Raw genomic sequence first — 18140 nt, forward strand, 5'->3', positions numbered from 1 at the left:
TAGCATAAAACTCTTATCTTAATATCTAGTTGCTTACAATTGCTCTGGTGTTTTTCCTCAGTATTGATCTTTTACTACTTAGATTGATTCTTCTACAGATCTCAAGAGGTAACAGGTCTTTGAAGGGAGGCATAAAAGATGCAAATTACACATATGCTGCTGTTTGAATGTATGCTGGAGGGTTGTAAATCAATTTAAGAATGCAATAACATTTTTAAAGTTTAAAAAAACATGATTTTTTTATGCTATGTTTACTGTAAGTTTGTTTTAGGTGGCAGGTCCAATTTAACTATGTTGCATAAAGTTAAAATTAATGTTGTTCTCCTTTCTTGTCATTGAGTACACATTGACAGTTTTTTTTTTTGCTTCCAAGTTCTTCGTAACTTATGCTTTTTTGATACTTTGTAATATAGAGCCTCAACCAAGCAACAGTGGCCTATTGAAAACAAGTAAGATTTACAATATTCTTCATGAATGCCTATGGTTGCATTTAATTTGTTAAAATGAAAATTTCAGGATTAGAATCCCAAGACCAAAAAAAAAACATCTGTGTGTGATGTATGGGTCATTTATAAATGTTTCTCTTTATCTCATTAAAACCTAATTCTTGAATGCATTTATACAAAAGGGTAGGCATCCCCCTTACATTTAGATGTAAGCCAAAAAAAATAATCTAGTGGTCTAGTGGTTCTGAACTAATTGTGCTTATTTGCATAAAGAGTAATGTCACAAATATTCTCTAAACCAGTTACTATCTTTCTGTAAAGAACAACAAAATGGCTTTCAAGGTGTTACTAATAAAACCAGTAGAGTGACAGAAAAGAGGGTTGAACATTAGATGAAGAAAATGGTCTTAATGAAAAACTTTGTTAGAGAGACATGGGAAATGAGCTGTCCATACTGGTTTGGTACTCTGAAATCTCTCTTCAATACCACTTATATATGTTGGTCACTCCTTGAGTGAATAAAAATTGGTATTGAATTTCTGTCAGCTGGTTAAAATAGAAGAGTTACACCATTAGTTAAAGTGTTCCAGTGTCTTTGAGGATCTATCTGAAATCCGAAGATAACAGATTGGAACATGGAAAGTAGAGGTTTTAAATCCATTTCAATTTATATGCAAAAACAATAGTTATTTGTTTCCTTCTTTCAATACCCGGCCTGGTTTAAAAAATATATATATTTAATAGTAATTTTGTTGTAAAAGCTTGTAAGTTAAATTGCTATGGTGTATTTTCAATAAAATAGATATCACTCAAATGTATTGTCCTTCCACTTAAATAGTTTAAATAACATGTTTCCTTTCTAAGATGAATGCTAGTCATGTATCAAACTTGTATTGAGAAATCCCTGGAGAAGATAAGGCTCCTTGTCAAAATATGACCCTGTAGTGTTCACCTTTTCAGTGTCCTCGGCTTGATCTAAGTTATGCTTGTCAAGCATTGGACTTCCAAAAACCTCTTGAATGTTCTGTCTTCTCCTTTGTGGCTTCTTTACAGTATACTGAGTTTCCTTTCCCCTCTATTTCTAACCCACTCTGTCTCGTTTTTAGAATCTTCTTAGATTTTCATTTTAAATGTTTCCCTCCTTCTTTTAACCACTTTTCTGCTGGAGGGTCTGCAATGAATGTTCTATGAAGACAATCTGTCAAAGTGCTGCAGTCTCATCTCAATCTGCAGCCACAAGGTATAGTAGCAGCAGGGATGACTTATCAAGTATGTTTTATACATTCGGTCCAGTTGTCTATCAGGAAACATAAAATAATATATATGTTATACCTTCAATAGGACTGTACAATAGCAATATGAGAAATCTTTAAACCAGTATGTGAATATTCTTTGTGGTTCGTTTATTGCTTACAAAACAGGATACCGACTACAATAAATACTTCATACCTTTAATAGGAATACAAGAAATCTTTACACCAGTATATGAATATTCTTTGGGGTTTTTTGGTGCTTACAACAATAAATGTGAAATATTTACAATAGTCTAAATATTTAAGCATTTTGTTGTTGAAATGAAATACTGCTGTATAATAGCTTCTTTATCCAATATCCTACATTTAAAGCGGATCTGTGACCTTTTTAAAATCACACAGTATGGGATTTAACATGTGTCATAAACCTGTTTTCACAGATTAATATATATATAGATTAGAACCAAGCCATGTTCTTGTGGACATGAGAGAAGTGGGTTTACTGGTTTATTTTGAAGATGTGATTGTTCTTCCCCTTTAAAAAAGGAATCGTGTGCTTTTGTTGAATACAATTGGTACTTGCTGCCACAGAAGAATGTGCAGTTAAGTCAGGAAAGGTGAAATAATTACTTTTGCAGGTTTGACCCACCAACTCTCATTGCTTTACACAAATTAAATAATCCCCTATCGTTAAAATAATTAAACTGACGGAAATAAAAAAAAAAAACTTAAAAAAGCATTACGTCTATAACCTAATCTAATAAAATGTGTGCACATGGCAGATCCTCATTAAGACTGGACTGTAATGCTGACCTTATGTAGATTACCAGAGCACACTCATCACTGGGATTTTTTGTCTAGTTTTGTTTCTTAATTATTTATGTACCTATGACCATTTTTGGCAACATTCTCTGCAAATTCTAGAGACTCTAGTATGTTAAAATACTGGGAGGTTATCTGTTTCTAAGATGGTAGAACTGCTACGTCTGGCGCAAACAATTATACTACGCAATTCTAATGTTTGGTTAAACAGCAACTATGATTAGGTGCCCATGCGTGAAACATGGAACATGGCGCTCTGTGGTAGCCGTAGATGAAGTTGTGAATACTTTGGACAGCAACTAAACCTTTTGACCATGTCTGCATGCTTTATATATTGAGTTGCTGCCACATACAGTAAATTCACTGCTTGACTTTTTGGGTTAACAAGCAGTTGTAACTAGATAAATTGTCTTTGAGTATAGGTCTGCAGCCTGTACACTTGTCAGCTTTATAGATCCCCTTGATGTACACAAGCCCATAGTTGTTGTTCTTCGGTTTCCTGCTGTTCTCCTGGCCACTAATTCTGTGTCTGTTTTTTCCTACCATTTTTGGCAGATCCTTGGCTCTTTCTATGAGTCCTTCCATCTTTTCAAACCAGTAGGCTATATCAACCTTGTTTCTGTATTATTTAGCTGGTATTTCTTTTATGGTGGCCTCAAGGCTTTTGTCTACTTCCTATACCAGGTTATATGTTTTATTATGAATGTGTTTGCCTCCTTAATATTTGATCCCATTCTATTCCCATTACATCATGCAGACCTATAGGGATGGCTTAAGTCACAGCTGTCATTATGCAACAAATAACTACCCTGAGCCAGAAGGTCTTAGAGATACAGCAACATTTTTGGGGTTTTTTTTGTATTCTCTTTAAGAATGTTTTTTATTTATTTTTTTTTAAACACCAAGAAATCCATCAATTTGAGGTTTTTCTAAGTTTTGTTTGTGCTTTCTTGCATATTGCCCCCAATAGCCCCCAAAGCTTGTGTATTGATTTTTTCAGACTCACCACTAGTATTTTGGGCAGGAGCTCTGGAGGTGACAGTATGGGCATTCTTGTCAAAAAGACATGAGTTAAAGGGTCAACTGGATCCTGCCTTCAACTGAAAGAATAAGGCTTCATGAGGAACTATGATTTTAAAGACTTTGAGCCTTTTGCAATTAAGCAAACATTAAAAGAGTGGAGAGTCTTCCTTATTTGATCTACCTCCATTGGGAACTTTTTTGCATATCATATTCAGACGTTAGCAGAAGAACAACAAGGCTGAAACTTTTAACACTTCATTGCCAACCATTGTTGGATCCGACCTGAAAAGTGTTACTGTTCAAATTGTAACGCATTCAGTCTAGATGATACCTCATCGTCCCCCCGAATTCTTGCACTCTCCATACCTAACTATCATCTCAAGTAGATTTCATGAAGTAAGCTAAAATGTTGATTCATGTGATACTTAGATCAATCCAGCTGACTCCATATCAGGCCAACCTTTATTTGTTCTTTTAGCCTCTGGATGAATATTATACTTAACAGAACCGTGGCTTTTAGCTCCTGAACAGAGACATAATCAACAGAGAGCTTGGACTGATTCATGGCATTGTCCTTCTACATAAGAAGCCATCACTCTTTTCACTTTTCTAATGCTTTCTGTCTAAGGTTTCAAATACAGTACTGCTTGTTCACAGCATTCCACCAAAACACTAAAGTGCTGGCAGAGCATTCTAGCTGAACCAGTGCTTCTGCATCATTTGCCTGCAAGAGAGCAAGCTCCAGCTATTTTCTTTAGCAGAATTTGCAGCCTAGTTCCCTGGTATCAAATTGATCAAATATCCCAAAACTACAAAACTGGATCTTTTCTTATCTTTAAAAGAGCAGTGAATTTTGCAGACAAGTCTTGCCACTCAATCATTTTCCATTGACCTAGAGACAACGGGTCTTTACCTAAAATAAACACCTTTCGCCTCCATTCAGGAAACTTAACCCAACAAATATCAGACTTTTTGTAACAAAGCAAATAATTTACAATAAAAACATAGTTATAACCATATGAGAAATACTGCATTCATCCGGGTTGAGCCATGCCTTGGGCTGTCAAGAGGTTTCCTGTAAGATCTTTTCCAGCTCTCCTCTTTTCAGCAGGACTCAAGAGTACACAATTCTGAACTCACATGCGTGAAGGCTATCTGGAATATTTTATCTGTTGAAAAGCATGTGACCTATTCCTGAACCAGTATCCAGTCTCTGTCCTCCTGCTGTAGTTTGGTCCTTTTTAAAGTTACATCACTGCTGATCAGCTCTTCTATGTTCCCAGAGGATACATCTTGGCATCATAAGCTTTAAACCACATTACTGTCACAGACATTAAATAATCTCTTGTCTTGCCAGTAGATATGTAAGAGCGAGCGGATGCCCATGAAAAAGCACGACAAAAATGTTATGTTATTATTCCTTTACAAAGAAATTACTTTTGTGAAGAGCAGGTAATAAAAGATGAGATAAGTATGGATGAGATGTTACACCCATCTTAAATATTGTGAGTGTGTGAGACAAAATTGTCAACTTAACAACTTCTCTTGCTTTTGGGAAGGAACTGTAGCGACTCAGTTTTAACATTTAACCATTTTAATTCCCTAGCAGTCATTAAAAAGTATATATTAATAATAGACTGATAAAGTTTTAATTAAACAAAGAGTCAACTTTGTATTACCCTTAATTTTTTATAAAGCTGTATGTATCATGATTAATGTATTGCCTTTTTATTACTGTGGGGTAAGGTGAACAGGTTATCCCCCCCAAAAAACAAAAAACAGATGTTCTTGCAGAACTGTTTAGAGGAATTGTGTTCTTCATCTGATGCTTACATCTCGTATAACCTGTTCTAACCCCATTTTTTATGCTTGTTTCATTATCATCCTTTTACATGCAGATGTTCACATTTGATCTGTTATTATTGTATTATTTCCATCTGTTTTATTTTGCTTCCATTCATCTGCCTCCTAGAATTTTGTACTGCAGTTTGCCATTTGCCCTGTAGATTTCCTAATACTATGTAATGTTATGTTAGATATTGACAATATGAAAGGTAATTCCAGATTATTTGTAAAATTTGATTTTAGGAATTATCTTTCTTTCAAGCCATGTCACACCAGAAACCTGTGGAGGTTTAAGGCATGCTCTTGAATTCAACTCGTTTCTAGGCTCATGTTGATGTCTTTTATCTTTTTGACAGCATGCATAGGGATTTACTATAAGTCATGTTGGTTTTGACCAGTGTATTAAACTCTTTTTTGCACTGTGTGTCAAATGTTAGACAGACAGTGACTGCAGGGCATACAGTCTGTTTCTCACTATTTGTAAAACTAGCTGTCACGTCAGAGTATAGGTATTGATCATCTGTCCTGACAAGGTTTCTCTTATGACAAACATGATACCTGCTATACACAGCACATGCTACCACCAGCTTTTAAAGAGGGTGCATTTTAAGAATTTAAATTTGGACCTTTCCTGATTATACTATCTTCTTGCGTTGATGGCTTTAAATTAAGTACGTGTTTGCAATATATAAGGTTCCTCAGAGAACAACTGGTATTCCAGATAAGAACATTTCTCCCATTTCCTTAGGGCATTGGGGTCATGCTTATGGTAGCATCCATTCTTCATAACAGTAAATTCTCTTTATCTCGTCATATTTTCAACAATTACTATCATGTGACCTGCAGTATTATATTAGAACATAACATAAAAAGGCTCGGCCAAGCTTGCTTACACATTTCATTAAAGACCTTGTATTTTAATTTCATGTATAGGTTACTTTCATGGATTGTAAATTTTATATATTGTAGCAGATATTAACAGTGTTATTTCAGGAAGAGGTGAATGCCGGGCTTGGTTTTATGCCATTTAAAGACTGCATTATAACCTTCCAAGTCACATTTTTGTTAACAAAGCATGTGTTTCTATTTTTATACACTCTAATTCATGTAAAATATATATTATTGGAACCAAATTCAGCTAACACACAAACAATATAATTTTAAGAATGTTATCCACGTCCCCAGATAACCCTAGCTTTATAGTGATTCAGACACAGATACTCCTGTATCACCAAAAAGTCTGGCTTCTTTTCATAAATATGGGAATGTTGACTACTATGACATTGTTTATTTACTTTGTAATTCTATGCATGTTATTTATGGATTTATGTAAAAGTATATTCCACAACCTGTACAATGGGTAACATATGGACATAGTTCCTATTGAGCGCCCACTTCTCAGTTGCACATACAATGGGAAAGCTGGCTCTGTGTGATTTGGGGCGAGGATATGGTTTTTCATACCAGAGTTCTAAAGAAAAATAGCATAGAATTCTCCCTAGAATTCCCCCCATACCCACAGAAAATAAAAATAACGGTGCTAGGGTCTGTAATTACCACATAACTTTTGTAACGTGAAAACGTAAGTTTTTAATGGATATGTTTTCTTTCATATATCACCATTTATTTGTAAATTACTAATATATTCTGTTGTTTATTTTATGGAGATAAAGATGAAGCAAATTCATGAGATTGAAGGACATAAATTATTGAAATACTAGTTGCTGTTTTTGAGTTGTTATATTTTTGTATGCAGTCATGCATGTTGTTTTCATTGTGTTAACAACTTGACATTATTTTCTCTGGACCTAGCATATAGGGATATCTTTAGCCATTTAAAGAAAATACAGCAAATCTCTTTTTTTTCTTAAAAATGTAATATTTTCAAAAGTATGCTAGTTCTGTTTTGCTAAATGATGTTTTCCCAAGCCCAAAGATCAGTTTTTTTCTAAATAGTTACCTTCTGTGTAAATCTATGAATTATTAATTTCATGCCGGTACCTTGAACGAGTGCAACTGGCAAGAAAAATCTTCCTTTTATTTATATCCGAGTAATACATATTTTGCTGAGTCAAGTCGTATTTGAAGTTATGAGTAAGGCAGAGAGTGAGTTCTGAGAAAGGCCTTATTGACACAGGATCTGTTCACATTTAATCTTTTCTTGCAAAGACAGCCTGAAGAGTCCTCTTATTTGTGCCATGTCAGCCACTCTAGAGGAAAATACCAGTGTTTTTATTTTCTAGTTATGATCAGCATTATTTTTTAACACAGTCACTCCAGGGGGAAATAATATAGATTAAAAAGACTTGCATGTTTCCAAGTCTCTCATGTGTTAAATGTTACTAATTATTTGCTGAAGAACAATAACCTTTTCCTGAGTTGCATAGGTACGAATGCTGAATATTTGATTTTTTCCACGTGTGTTACAGCTTATGGATTCTATACATTTGAGGTTTTTTTGTGTATAGTTTTATGCCCACTAAATTACCAGAGACATTCTGTGCATGTGTTATGCTTAGTAGTTAAACCAAGCAGTGGAAGGACACCTGTGTGATCTGGAGAGACTGGAAAGCCAGTTCTCACTGCCTTTGCCATTGTTTGCATTTACTAAGATGACTACAGCATGACTTGAGGATCTTGATTTGGAATCAAAGGCACATATCCCTCTATTCCCTTCCTTTAGACCAACTATTGGGGAGGAGCAAGAACTGATTTTTCTTCTTCTTCAAAGGAAAGGTCCCTCACTTGGTCACTGATGTCCCATGCCCAGTGAGATCTGATGCATGCTGAGGAGCACACATAAATCTTGTCAGGCTCTGCTTTAAGACAGTGAGGTTCTTCATTTGCTATGTTTGCCAGTCTGTGCCTAATTTTGTTAAATTTAACAGAGCTACAGCTTGCAAAATAAGATTGCATCTTATAGCATTCAAAAATCCCATCAATTAATAATATGAATTATCTCCTTATTGACATTGGCTGAGAAGGGCAAATACTGATTAACTTAGGTAGTCATTTTAGCAGTTTGTTAATTGCAGAATTTTATGCTGCAAGCAGAGAGGGCTGGAATAGCTTTGAAACATTGGTCTGAGTTGTAAATGTGAGGGCTTATATGGATAGCTAAAATATCATCTGCATATGGAAAATGCTTGAAGCCAGATTGCTAAATGAAGCCAAGATAAAGTGTACAGAAACAGATCAGAAGAAAAAAATCCTACCTTGTAGTCAAACAGTTACTTTGGTGGAAAATAAAATTAGTTTTCAGCTTCTTTGCGTAAGTAATGGTGACACATTTAAAGAGATAGCTAGGGGCTGACTTCTAGAAGAACCTGTGGAATGAGTTGTTAGACACATTGTGTGTGCTAAGGACAGCAAACATACTAAGAAATATAAAGAAGAAAAGATAATTTCATGTCTGCTTGTGTTGAAAGGACATTCAATGCTGTCCTCTAAATTGTGGACCTTGGTAACGGAGGATCCACTTTATATGCATATATCATAAAGGTACACAAGTATGAACGGAAACGTTTATTATGCTTTATGTGTAATAAACCTTTTTTCCGCCATAAAATAAGTGCTTCTGTTTTTATATCTATAATCATTTTTTTCCTTTATTCCTCTGTTTCTAAATTTAAATAAGCATAATATCTTTATTGCATCTAGCTTTGATCATACAGAATTGATTAGGGTAATAGAATAACAGCAACTTGTAATACTCCGGTTGCAATTTAATTTGAGAACTAGTTTATCTGAAACAAGGCCTGTTTAAAGTTAATTTATGGGTAGCGGGATTTTCGCCACTATCAGCATTTGCGGCATAATGTATGAGATTGAATGAGGAATTAAGATAATATATTCATTTTTGTCATTTTGAAAACGTCTTGATGTATGAATGTAGAAACTGCACAAATGTAATTGGCTTTTGGTATGTATAAATAACACCATGTTTAAGTGCAGTTTATATACATCATTATGTTAAAATAAACAACACTTCTTAGATAGCTAGAATTGTTTTCAAGTCTGCGCAAGACTAATTTGCAGCTGTTTAAATCATGTGTTTGAATTGTTTAATCTGGTTTGTCACCTTGTGCCTGATGACAAAATAAAATTCTAAAATCTAAAAAAATCAAATTGAATACAGCTGAATAAATAGCATGCTTTTTAACACTCCTTTCAAATGTTTGTGGCTATCTAATTTGGTGCTGAAAATGTTTTTGGACTATTTCTCTTGATGGATCCATGCTGTGTTCTTTAACCCCTTAATGACAATTGCCGGTCCTGGCACGGCACGGAAAAGCATGTGCTTTACGACAATTGACGTGCCAGGACCGGCACGTCTTTAAACGGGTGCAGAAAGCGATCTACTATCGCTTTCTGCACCCAAAAAGCGTTGCTGAATGCCTCGACCTCGAGGCATTCAGCAACGCCGCGATCGGCACGAAGGGGCCATCTCTGGCCCCTCCACGGGGCGTCAACATCCGCCATACTTTGTATGGCGGCGGACGCCCGTTTTAAAAGCGTTTAGGAGGCGATCGACAATCGCCTCCTAAACTTAAATGGTGTCGCTGGAATGCCTCGATCAGGAGGCATCCAGCGACACCAAACACTAACCTTTTGATGGGCTGTGACCGCTCCGGAGAGCGGTCACAGCCGCAGCTGCCGGCAATCTTCGCCATCAAGGAAGATGGCCGCCGTCGTGTAACAGGAACCACAAATTTTAAAAGATCGCTAGATGGTCCAGACCATCTAGAGAACTTTGGCTCCACTTGCAGGTTGAATACAGGTACTGCATTCACCATGCAAGTCAATGGAGCCCAGCTTTCTAATCACAGTGTGATTAGTAAAAATAAATTAAAAAATAAAATAAAATTAATAATAATTAGAAAAAAATAGTAAAAAAACAGTAAAATGTAAAAATCATTTCCCACTGATGTCACTATCAGGGGAACCTCCAAGTTGAAAAAAAATGTTAAAATTTTTTTAAAAAAAAAAAAATAAAAAAATATATATATATAAAAAATATATTTTTGTGAGCAAGTCCTAAAATTAGCATATTAGCTTAAAACAATTCTCGCATGGAAAGAGTTAAAATACTGGCATATTAAATGCCCGTGGGGTGTCTACTTTTAAAAAATGTATGATTTGATGGGGTAAATTGAATGGGCCAGGTTCAACAACGTCCCAATTAACACGGGGGGAAGGATGGCCACACATCTAATTTCCAATTAGAAAAATGCACACGTACCAAATGTGGCCTTTTAGTTCCCCCAAAAAATGACACACCCATGCATGTGGGGTATCACTGCACTCAGGAGATGTTGCTGAACACATTATGGGGTGTCGTGTGACAGCGGCATATACCAGGAGCTGTAAATTCATACATAAAGTAGGTGTGTGTGGGAAAAATACACACACAAAAATATTACTGCAAACTTTGAAAAAATGCTGGTGGTAAAATATGTGCATGCAAAGAGTTAAAATACCAGCATTTAAAATACCCTGGGGTGTCTAGTTTTGAAAAATATATGGTTTTGTTGGGCACACTGAAATGGCCCGGCTCAAAGATGTACCAAATAGGGCATGGGCAGTGGATCCCAAATGCCAAAGTTCAACATTGAAAAAAGCGCATGCCCCAAATGTGGCCCTTTTGCCCCAAAACAGCCAGGCAAAATCATTCATGTGAGGTATCGCTGTACTCAGGAGATGTTGCTGAACACATATTGGGGTGTTTTGTGATAGTGACATACACGAGAACATTTTAATTCATGCCTGAATTAAAATGTGTGTGGAAAACCAAATGCAAAAAAATGACTACCACAAAGTTTGACAAAGACTGGTGGTAGATATGGTGCATGGAAAGAGTTAAAATACTAGCATTTGAAATACCCTGGGGTGTCTAGTTTTCAAAAATATATGGGTTTATTGGGCACACTGAAATGGCCCGGCTCAAAGATGTACCAAATAGGGCATGGGCAGTGGATCCCCAAATGCCAAAGTTCAACATTGAAAAATGCGCATGCCCCAAATGTGGCCCTTTTGCCCCCAAACAGCCAGGCAAAATCATTCATGTGGGGTATCGCTGCGCTCAGGAGATGTTGCTGAACACATATTGGGGTGTTTTGTGATAGTGACATAAACTAGAACATTTTAATTCATACCTGAAGTAAAATGTGTATGACAAAACAAATGCAAAAAAATGACTACCATAAAGTTTGACAAAGACTGGTGGTAGATATGGTGCATGGAAAGAGTTAAAATACTAGCATTTGGAATACCCTGGGCTGTCTAGTTTTCAAAAATATATGACTTGATGGTGTAAATTGCATTGGCCGGGTTCAAAGATACCCGAAATGGCACATGGGGGGAAGAATTACCAGATTTGGAAAAAATGGCTTTGAAATAGCAAAACGCTACCTGTACTTATTGCCCCATAATGGGTAGAAAAAAGCAAAAAAACATAAAAACATTGGGTATTTCTAAACTCAGGACAAATAGTAGAATCTATTTAGCAGGTTTTTTCATTACCTTTTATAGATGAGTAAAAGATTTTTCAACTAAAAGTTAGAAACAGTCATTTTTTTCTAAATTTTTCACCATATTTTATAATTTTTTTAATAGTAAATAATATGATACAATCAAAACAATGTCATCTAAAGAAAGCCCTTCTTGTCCTGAAAAAAACAATATCTAATGTGTGTGGGTTCAGTAAACGGGAAAGAAGAAAATTACAGCTAAACACAAGCAGCGCAGAAATGTTAAAAAGGCCATTGTCACAAAGGGTACAAAAAGTAAAATCAGCCTTTGTCTCGAAGGGGTTAATGTTTAGTCTGTCAACACGTCTATGAGGCTAGAAATTGGCAACTGGGAGCAGTGCTGAAATGTATGTATTTAAAGCAACAACTGGATATTTCAAAGTATAACCCTTACAATGCAAAGGATAAACTGGGATGCAGAAAGGCTGATGAACACATTGCTCTGTAGATGGATCAGTGGTCTTCATCTGGTATCTCGCCAAGCCCCCCCCCCCCCAGATAGACTGGAACACACAGAAAAGGGGTATATTTATCTATTCTAGTTGCCAAATAAAAAAAAAAACTCCTTAACACAGCATAATAGTAACATCACAGCGATGGTGCCACAGACCTACATATACATTTGCCTTTTTTTGGTTTTACTTTACGTCATCGCTCTCAGATAGGTTGAACTACACACATGTGTTTGTTCTCAGTGTCTTTGATGTTTGTCTTTATCAAAGGAAAGGTCCCTAAATTATCACTTGGTTGCTGGTGTATCATGGCCAGTAGGATGTGAGCACACACGAATCTCATTAGGTTCCGGTTTTAACCAGTGAGGTTCTTCTTCAAAATTTATGAAGGGGTGATGGATAAATGTATAACTACAGATATGTGAGTGTACATACATATTATACCTAAACCTATGCTCCAGGGAAATCTCTCTGAAATAAGCCAAAAGCAGATGCTAGAAAATGCATATGCGTAAATGCATGGGCTCCATTCGTCCTGGTTATAACACTTCAGTGCCAAACGCGAGGCGCGGCATCCAACCAAGACTGCCAGAAATGACTGTACAAAAAAATCAACAAACTTTATTTGTCAATGGAACGGGGACAAAAATGTACCACCTAATGTGTAAGAGTGATACCAGCGTATAACGTGTTTGTCCAGAATAACTATACACAGTATGTGGCTTGTGACTTTATATAGATTTTTAGAATGATAACGTCACAGAATTATATTCTGGTACATAGGAGCTTTCTTATATGTCTTATAAAAAGCCATCTAAAATATGGTAAAGAACTCAAAATAGAGATCTTGAAGAAGATTAAAGTAGGCACTCATTAATCTGCTTCAGAGCCATTAAACATTCAGTTCGCAGCATGACTGTGTAAGGTGCAGACTTTTCCCATCAGTAATTCACAGTTGTAGCATAGCTCTCTGTTTTATGGGTAAAGATGTGCCTTGTACTTAAGTCGACTGCTATTAGTCATAAGTACTCTACAAGCAGCTTAAAAGGATTAGGGACATTGGCAAGTGCCTTGTGAGGCATTAAATTCATTCCATTAGTGTTCCAAAGGCAAGAGGAGACGTACACGTTATTTAACAGTCTATACGGTGGAGTGAGTTTCTCTAGTCTTACATTTAAAATGTTGAAGCGTCAGACAGGCAGATTCTTGCAAAAAACTTTACGTTCAACTGCCTTCAAGATATATATATCTATATATATATATATATAGACTTTGCAAACGTGTAGCCATGGTGCCATATGCTGTTGAGGACACGGACCTGGCATCTTAGCACGGTATAATGTAAGCCAGTCTGGTTTTGTTGTGGCCCTGGTGTCAGACACAGTAACTTTGCTGCCTCCCTATTAGAGGTTACAGCTTTCAGTTTGGTTTTTTATCCTTACACCGCATTGCGATATTTCAATGGCTAATAAGGACATAGAATGGATTTCTTGGTATCTCAGGAAACAGCTTACCAATGCATCTACAATTGCAAGTCATATGACAAAATGTAATCATATAAAAGATGTCTAAACTGTCATTTAACCTGAGATCAAAGTTTTTTATATTGTTACTCAATAGACACACATTGGTGTCGTTGTGTTACAATGAACTGACAAAAAATGGCACTATATAGATAAACCTGTTTTCTTCACGGAATTCAAAACCCTATTAAAGTATATCTAAGGTGCTCCCTAAGCATACTAATGAACAGATGTGAGTCTAAATGACTCTCAGTCTGCGTGCGTTAAAAAGCAGTATCTTTTACTCCTTGTAAGGGTGCATTTAGGACTAGTTTGCGAACTAACAGCGTAATTATTTCTAATTTAATGTGGATGGGTATTCACTACATGGTGACATAATTTCCATTATATAAGAAGATTAACTTTACAAGCTCTGCCATTAATCTGAGTGGCTTTACATATTGACCTATGAAGGAGCATAATTAAGTTAGTATAATTAAGATAATTCATTGTCACACACTGATGGATGTAGTATTAGGAGAAAATTAAAAGCAAATAGAAATCAACACATGTTGGTTTGCAATCCTATTGTTAAGGATTTTGCAAAGATAAACCGTATTAGGGGAGAGAAAACAGTATGTAGTATGTGAAGTATAGTCAATAAAAATACTTATGTCAAATAATCACCTTAGTGGTCAAATTAGTATGACCAGCTGATTTCATTTGGATAATATTCCTTTATATTTGCACATCTTAATGGATGATTAAAAGGTTAGTGCAGGTGTCAAGAACTAAGTTGCGTATAAGTTAATTGGAGTAATTATCATTTATAACTTGCAAATGCGTTCCTGTGTCCAGGATAGACACATTTATAATATACTGTTGGTTAATTTGTAGAAGTATGACTGTTTGAGCTGATATCATTGGGATGATTCCAATTACGGACAGTGGTCATGCCATATATTTTCAGAAAATACCAGATTACATATTATGTACATGTGTATCTAATGCACATGTACAAAAGCGCATGAGGCTATACAGCTTACGATGTTGTGCGTTGTTGTGTGTACATGTTGGTCATTTCACCTGCATACCGGAATTGGAATGCAGGTTTTGTTTTTTGTGTGTGTTTTTTCTGTATGTTTTGCCCAAAAGTAATGTGCTGTTATTGTGGGGCACAGATATACGTGATTTTGTATTCAGCCCCTTTAATAAGCATCCCAACAACATCATGTGCACCCTACCTTGCATACATTCCTGTTAAATGTTATTTTTTTAAAGGTCTCTTACCCTATCCTGACTAGACTCATGGAACGTAGATCCTGGTCTTATGAGCTTGCACTCTATTCTGTATACACATTCTGGAGCAGCTGTGGTATAGTAGTTTTCTTATAAATACTGGCAATGAGTCATTTATAGGCGATGGACGTCTAAATAATCACACACACTTCATCCTTCCATCCCTCTCTTAGGATGATGATGCTCTTGACATACAGGGTTAGATCATGATATCATCTCGGTGTGGTTGACCAAGGGATGTGACCCAAAATATCACATGACTGCCTGCATTGACAACCTACAGTTCTGCAGATAATGGACATTTATTGGAAAAATATGAATTAAACCCCACATTTCCCTCTTTCCTAAGCCAAATTAGTGTATACAGAACTGTATTTCATGCTCAAAGAGAAGTATTTTTCCACAAGACTTCCCCTTTAACATCTGTGTCATGATTTTAATTAACCTGATTTAGAATTCTGTACGCATTGCATTATCTTTGATGATAATCAAAGAGAAGTCTTATTTTAAATAACAAAGAATGCTATTAATTAAAACGGGGAAACAGTCTCTGATGCATTGAGGTCAGTGGGGGTTGTCACATACATGTAGGCATTATCTCTTCCATGTATTGCTGGAAGGTAACAACATATCCATTTCTTGGACCACCTTTCAGTCTTCAGAGTCTCCTGAAAATGGCCTTAAACCAATAAACCCCACTGTGTATTTTGCATTGCTCAAAGCTCTATAGGGAATGCACATACAAGCAGTATCTGGTAATTTTTTTAATGTCTCGTCACATCCACGGGGTCTTCAGACTACATCTAAATAAAGAAACAAGATACTACAGTAAAGCTAGTAACACATTAGCTGTCTTTTTCCTAAATGATGCGTGACATAGATACATTTTTCTCTACACCATTAAGGCATTTTCTCAGATTACGTGTTAAAGTTTCACATTGTTGTAGCCCATTTGTGTCTATGCTTCGAAAAATATTTTTATATAACGATATATAAATATATATATTGTGCAGTTCTATGACTGACTGTATAGGCACTGTATAGTATAGCAGGCTTACTCAGGCCAGTTATGGCCCAAATCACATTTCAGGGGTAAATTTGCACCTTTCACGTGAATGTTTTTATAGGATAAAGAATTGCTCTGGTACTTGGAAGTAAAGGCTTGATAGTCTATAAATACTTTGAAATATCTACTTTATTATATGTCTCCAGGTGGTTCTGTATGTGCATCACACATCTCTTCCTCAAATCCCTGTAGTCTACATATTTATTTTTTTCATGTCTCATTTAGCTTAAGTATCTCATCCTTGTTTATGCTTCTCATTTTCTCTAGACAGAAGGATTTGAAAAGTAAACTTGACCACATGGGCATTCATTCATGTCTCGAGATGATGTCGTTGGTGAATTCACCAGCTGCAGAGCATATCTCAATTTCTGAAGTCTGTATACGAATCTCTCATTCAGATTTGTTGAGGTATGGAATAACGGACACTCTCAGCATGTCAAGCCCATCAGATGGTCTGAGGACTTCTTCATTACTACTCTGAGATTCAAAATATCAGTGGCCAGCACGTCAAATAGTAAATAATTACCAAATGAGTATTGCAAGATCAAATGTTTGCTTTTGACTTGACAAAGGGAGGTTTATACTCTCGAAAACTTGTCCTTAAAATGGAATGTTAGTCCAATAAAAAGATGATATGCGTCGATCAGCCATAACAGTATGACCACTGGTGAAGTAAAGTGAATCAAATTATAGTTGATGTGTGAGAAGCAGGAAAAAAAGCCAAGTGTAAGGATCCCTTTGACAAGGGCCGAATTGTGATGGCTAGACGACTGAATCAGAGCATCTCCAAAACGGCAGCTCTTGTGAGGTGGTCAGTACCTATCAAACATGGTCCAAGGAAGGAAAAGCAGTGAGCAGAGTCATGTACGTGGGGGGCTAAGGCTTTGTAAATGTAGCCATGTCCCAAGCAACTAATCAGGGAAGTGGCTAATCAATATACATTATGTGACAGTATGTTAATATTGAAAGGTTTGTGCAGAAGTGAAATTAACTGCCCCTGATGTTTCAAGGTAAACTTTATATTTGTCTTAGACCTAATTCAGCTTTTGATATGTGTGTGCCTGTGTGTGTGTGTATATATATATATATACATATATATATATATATATATATATGCGCTATGACGATGCATACAAATGTTCACGTATTACACCATTTTAAGTATTTCCAGTGTAAAGTTATTGAAGTTCACATGTCAGACATGTAAGTAGAAAGTTTATTGAACAATCCAATGTCACCTCTAAGTTGGTTAAGATAAGGAGAGGTCACTTAGTCGCCATTAATAATGTAGCGTTATAGATTTTTGTTCCTGCTTGTTTGTGGGTTATCTCAGAATTCCAACAACCGTAATGTCACAAAGCGACAGACTGTCATTAGTATACTACACTACAAATTAAGCTAAATAGATAAGATAATGTTTGCGTGGGAAAACAATGGAGATAATATTTAGCAATGTTATACTTCAAGGGGGCTAACTGTTGAAATGTGTGAAAAAAATAAAAAAAATTTAAGTCCAGTTCCTGTAAATTACTCTTAAGGCTCTTACTCCAATGGATAGATAGTACGCCAAAACTCATAAGTATCAATGATTATGGATCTTTGGGACCCAAATCCCTTTTTCTGTTCCTAATGTCCCTCTTTCTTTGAGCTTTAAAATGTTTGTTGGATATGAGTTTAAGACACTGCTTAAATTATTAATTTCTGTTGATAAAATACATTATTTTTCTTAATTACACAATTACAGATCATAAATGCTTATGGATAATCTTAGTAAAGTCCTTGTGTCCCTCTATAGCCATTTTAAATGTTTAGATGTTTGAGAGAGAGAGAACACTAAAGGATTTCATGTATTGTGACTTCATTTTATCAATACAGTAGTAGTGTTTAATCTTTTCCATAGAA

At 35.9% G+C, this 18140-nt stretch overlaps 1 protein-coding gene across 1 annotated transcript in view; it reads left to right on the top strand.

Annotated features, from left to right (window-relative positions):
• Positions 1–18140, top strand: part of LOC149282542 (PHD finger protein 14-like) — a 120182-nt gene that overhangs the window by 75107 nt on the left and 26935 nt on the right. The gene's annotated exons all lie outside the window — the stretch shown is intronic.

The sequence above is a fragment of the Sceloporus occidentalis genome, unplaced genomic scaffold (assembly GCF_023333645.1).
Source record: "Sceloporus occidentalis isolate IW3139 unplaced genomic scaffold, rSceOcc1.0.p SCAF_113, whole genome shotgun sequence".
Classification (NCBI taxonomy): Eukaryota; Metazoa; Chordata; class Lepidosauria; order Squamata; family Phrynosomatidae; genus Sceloporus; species Sceloporus occidentalis.